Here is a 5857-nt window from a genome sequence, read left to right on the forward strand (position 1 = left end):
TAACATTTTTAACTAGCTAATTTACTGTATGCTGAAAAGAGATCCGACTTTTCCCTCGGGCGTCTCAGGCCCAGGGGCGTTTATTGGCCCTTTCATTTTAACTCATAGTGGACTGTCAGGGACCAAGCAGTAAGGCAAAAGACACAGCTTCCAAAGTTCAAAATAAAGGGTTTTTATTAACCCAAAAGCAAGAAAAATACAAAATTAACATCAGATAAACTGGGCCCTAAAAGAGGTCAACAAAAGATAAGGAAACTCAAAATACAGCAAACTGAACTGTCTCAACAAAACCAACTGACCTAGCAAATGACACACACAAGAAATTAACATAACTTGACAAATAAAGTTCTAACATAAACTACCAACAAATAAACAATCAATTTCTCCCAAACTCCCCCCTTTCTTGTATTGGGCACTTGGTGCAGTCCAGGCCTAGTGGGAGGTATTTAAACCTGCTGCTTCCTCAGTCCAATCTTTTAGTGAACCGCCCCCCCCATCCATGGACCAGGAAACATGGTAACTCAAAAGAAAAGGTAAACATTAACAATACAAAATTAATCAAACGTGCATGCTCATTGATCAATTGTGTATGTCTAATATGAATTACCCACCCAAGTCCATGGCTGGTGGTGGTTTAGGTCCTCACATGGTGAAGGCCAGGACTGAGGCCTTCACATGGACATATTCTATGTGCTGTAAGTGTTGCATATAGCAAGAGTCAGCAGAATCCAAACAAGAGGCTGGTGACACTAAGATATATTTCTTTTATGCACTTTTAATCTCATAAATGACAAAAACCTAAATGCAAAAAGACATCTTAGAAATTAAATCCCTGTAGAGGTTTTAGAACATGAACGATTTCTGGAGGCTACAACAAATCGTTTATGCATCATCTTTAAGCATTCTTTGAACATTTTATTGAGGAAAATGCTCTTCTAGCCTGACACAGCTGTTGGTGTCCAGGAATTGCAGAGCTGTGCTGGGTCTGTTGTTGCTATTGACCCTGTAGAGTTCAGAGAAATTTTAACCACTACACATGAGCATTTTGATGATTAGGCCTGCGTACAGGTTGTTTTCCTCTTTGGCTCAGGGACAAGAGATACTCTCACATGTTTCTATGAGTTGAAGATCTGTTTACTGTCCTTTGGATCTGCACTTCAATTTTAACTGGTTACCTGGCAATATTGGTTCACCAATATTCACATAGCTCGTGAACTTCAAGAGAGACTGGATTTAGGGTTTATAGCTGCATCATTTCCATATTTCATATCTTCCACATATTCAACATACATTGCTGAAAGTGAGCACACAATGATTTAATACATGATTCTCACAGTGTAGTTATAACTATATTTTATATGAGAACAGGTCCCATTGTTACAGTATTTGCTTATATGGACATTAATAGAGTACATTGTTCATGAAAAATATCTATAAATTCACTGCTGAACAAACTTGTAATATCATGATAAATGTTCTAGTTTGCCTTTGATTCATTAATAGGGTTTTTAAAACAGTAATAACACTGACTACCATCAACTGTTTGGTCAATGAATAATTAACAATGTAATTAAATCTTAACAAGTAAACCCCAAACCTGTGTTATATAAGATGGAGGTTGCTATAGGTTGTAATGCAACGCACGGTGTGGTACCCTCATTAGAGTAACACTGAGCTCTGTGGAATAAAACCGTGTCATGCAATAAACAGCCTATTGTGAAAGAAACTTTAAGAAAAATACAGTAAAATGTGGCTGTAAGTGTCATGTCCTGCTCTTCACATTATATTCTTTTTATAAATACTGTGATAGCACAACATTGCAGTGTGTGAGACAAGGGTCAATTAAACGACCCCTAGATGTAAAAAGATATGATTGCTGAGTAATTTTATTGCACTTTCTTACATCAGAACAACCGTAAGACTGATGGGGTATTCACAGAGCTTGGACAGCTCTCTGGACTGCTCTAAGATTAAGGCCATGACTTTAAATGTAGCAGAGAGAATTAAATTACATAATTTAGCCTTTATCCATTAAAACAGGGTTCTCAAGTCATTAAAGCTGCCATTCTTCTGGAAACTTCATCCATGAGTTCAGACTTGCTGCTGTTCCATTTCTGGACGAAAAGCTTGTTACTGGTTTCTGGGCTGATAATAAAAAAAGCTCATACAACTTCAGCAGCAGTCGTGTCTTGTTTTTCATTTCTTTGCATGACCCAGGAATGACTCCACAGTTTCTGGCAACCACCTCATTTCTTCTCTCTGCTTTGAAAGAGCTATTAATTTGCCACAAACGTCTTTCACTCATTCGCTCTTCTTTTGTCCCTTCAGCTTCTCTGCATATCATATCCAGCAGAGTTCAGTCAGTTCTCTACTGTCTATGCTGGTGTTACACTAGCTTGAGGTGGTGCAATACCGGTAAATATACATTGTACAGATTATACAGATTATTACAAGTCTATATTTTTAAGTACTCCATTTTTATTCTATTTTTATCTCATTTCCTGTACATATTCACCATATGGACTTTAAACGGGTGCTTCCTCTGTTGAGACTAGTATACTGCAGCAAATCTAAGAGGTTGCAATGGAATGACTGAGGCTTCTGTGAATCTTAATTCATGGATCACCTCACATGTGATACAAACAAAAAGGTCTGTACAACTTATTGTATAAATTTGCATGAGAGAGATTGCAAAGACTCTAAAACACCAGCACATGCTGAGCCATGTCACAGAAATAGAAGATGAATGAGTCATGTAGTAAATCTTCATAAATTCCTCATTTGTTTCCAGGCATCAGCGATCACCTCCAGGCTCCTCTCTCATCTGTAGCATACTGTTGAATGTCAGGAGGTTTTCCATCTCATATCCTGAACTATGTTTGCTGAATGACTTTGACTGCGCTGTTAAAGTTTCTCTACATTAGATATCTGAGTATATAATGACTGTGTTTTATCTGTCTATGTTTCTTTTCTTTTTTTTTTTTGTGAAGCGATGTTTTCTAGAAAGATTTGGATACATCACCTTGAGATACTGTATATTTTTCATGCCCAGAGCCCAGTTTGTCATTTTTATCTACAACATTTATCTACTAGTAAGGGCATACAGGGCAGTGTTTGCGCTGCATTGTTTGGATATGTCATGTTTATATTTGGAGGCGGGTGTGTGCAGATGAATCATATGTCACTAAGAATTAGGCAGAAGTAACAAGGGAAAAATAGAGATGGTGATTTTTGAAAGAAAATGTTCCTCCTTCTCTGTGTTCATATTGATTTTTACTGCTTGCTCCTTTCCCCCCCTGAGCTCTCATCAATCTCATTTGGAGACCACAGCTTCCCTCCTTCATCACTTACACATCATGACCAAATAGTATGGGGTGAAGGAAGCTTCTCTAGCAGCACACTCCTCATCATTTATTAACTAAATGAGCTGCTGATGCAGCTCCCTATTAAGCTGAATCCTCCTGGTCTCTCAGGGCCTGCCCATGTTGAAATGGGATATACGCAGGTGTTGCTGAAGCTAATATTTTCAATATTGACAAGTTCACTGTTACTGTTGTTTGAATTGAATTAACCTAGGGTGGACCGTAAGAGGTTAGCCAGCTGATATTAAAGCCTCGGACTTAAATCAGCATATATGGGAGGTTTTGAGAAATTGGAGTAATGTGCATCCCCTTATACAGGAAAGTGACCTGAGGCAAGAGAGTCTGGCTGAGGCAATAAGGCAGAAAATCTAATACGGTGGTATGGGCTGTCTCAAGTGGCTAACTCTAAACCATGAAGGTAGGTGTCTGACTCTGTGTATCTCCTCTTTTTTCTCCCTTTTATATTGTGCTCTTCCCTTCCTCTTGGTTTTCCTCCTTCTTGTCCTTACATCAGGCTTACACACATACAGTTACACATACATAAAGTGATAAGCGTAGTCCTGTCTTGCTATGACCCTAACCTCACTGCAGAGTTTATTGGGCAGCTTTACCAAAAAGTAACCTCATTTTGCCTGCAGGAATAGAGAGTCAGCTATTTGTTTGGCTGCTTGCACAATGCTAACACTCTTATACCCCCTCTGCCCTTTATGGCTGTCTACCCCCACCCTGGCCCGCCCATTTGTTTTCCCAATATATCAAAAACCACCAACCCCAAAGTATAGGCACCCACCCCTACAGATGGTCTAAAGGCTTGCTTTGCACAGATGAATATGGTTCAACAGCTTCAGGCGAAAAAATGACTGTCAACTTTCTGCTGAATTGCATCCATAATATCCATAAACAGCCCAGCCGTCATCTTTGATGGTGTGGAACTGGCTCCACTCATGAACAGGTAAAGGCCAAGTGCAGCAAAGCCTCTGAAATGGTCATGACTGATAGCAGAGAGATGAAAGAAACAACAAAAACTTTCATTTATTATTGTAAAAGCACTGAAAGAAACAAATGCTTGTGCTATGTTCCCTTTATTGTTGGATGTATTTTAACTATATGTTTCATAAGTAGTTTTTTGGGGGGTCACTCTTCTCTTTATTTCCATTTGTCTATCCATTTCCATCTCACCACAGTGTCTAACTGTAAGGACAGGTCCCATGACAAAATAGTCCTTTCCAGGCATGAACAAACTTTCCCACAGATGGAGAATTACAGGCTTATTTCCATACTTCTTTACATCCCTCCGACTCTGTCCACTAACTTCCTCATCCTGCACAGCTGACTGCACAGTGAACTCCCAAGTCCTCTGGGGATGCAAGTCCACTGCCACGGCCCTCTGGCTCTCAGGAGACATGTACTGTACACCTGCTGTGTAACTCTCAGTGTTGGGGAGTAAACTACATGTAATTAAACTAGTAGTTTAACAACATTTTGCAGTAACCTGCTGGTAGTTTAATCTGCCTTCATAAGTGTGTAGTGACTAAAGTAATTAAATTACTTTTTTGTGTAGTTAACTACTGTAACTACAAATAATTTGGAGCCATAAAAGGAAAGGAATTATTTTTTATTTGTATTTTACCATTGGTTTTTTTAACCCTAAGTTCCTTTCAATAAGAACTTTGAGAGAATGCTTGTGTGTCATATGAACGAGAGAAGTAGTAGTAAAAAGACCAGTGTTGAAGCTGTTCATGTGGACTAAAAGGTTCAATACAGTTTTAATTAAGCTTGTACAAGTTAAATGTTGCAAAACTGAACACAAACAAAACACAACAGGCTCATATTTTTTAGACCAGCGCTAAAGTCAGTCAAACAGTCAAGGTGCACTTAAATATAAATATAAATACAGCCAGCACATATATAAAATTGTTGCATTCATTTTTTTTTTTTTTTTTTTTTTTTTGTGATAGTCATTTTGGAAGGCAGTGGTCAACAACCTAGCTTGCTTGCTGAGTTTGGAGGATTTGGTGGTTTATCATTCACATCTTCTGTGTCCTGTTTTTGTCTTTTCTTTTCCATGGCCTCCACTTCACTGGGATAAATGGCCATTTTAATGGAACCATCAGTTTGGGATTGTAAGTTGTTTGTGCTCTCATTAGGGTCAGCAGTTCAAGCAGGTGATTAAAACAGGAATAACAACTTCAGTTGCACTAAATTACTGATTATTTTTGGCAATGCAAGATGTGGTGCAAGAGTGACTTCATAAAATACCTATTGAGGTGCACAATGGCCTCGTCCATCTTCTTTGCTTTCCTTTCACCTCTGATTAAATGAGTGTGATGGATCCTGCCATCATTAGGGAGACTGAGGGTTGGTGGATGGGAGACATCACAAATCAGCTTTATATGGGAAGAACATGGAGTGGCAGGGACAGCTTTATAGCTCCAGTGATATTAACGAACTGGACCATTTTACATTGCATGGCCCTGCAACCCTCTTTACATCAG

The 5857-nt window shown here is 38.8% G+C and overlaps 1 long non-coding RNA gene across 1 annotated transcript; it reads left to right on the forward strand.

The window, feature by feature from the left end:
- The first annotated feature begins 492 nt into the window (after positions 1–492).
- On the forward strand, positions 493–5259 carry LOC109971331 (uncharacterized). Its single transcript, XR_002276533.1, has 3 exons — positions 493–533; positions 3681–3780; positions 4692–5259. It is a non-coding gene; the product is annotated as an uncharacterized LOC109971331 (long non-coding RNA).
- Positions 5260–5857: the final 598 nt, after the last annotated feature.

This window comes from Monopterus albus, unplaced genomic scaffold, assembly GCF_001952655.1.
Source record: "Monopterus albus unplaced genomic scaffold, M_albus_1.0 scaffold221.1, whole genome shotgun sequence".
NCBI classification, from domain to species: Eukaryota; Metazoa; Chordata; class Actinopteri; order Synbranchiformes; family Synbranchidae; genus Monopterus; species Monopterus albus.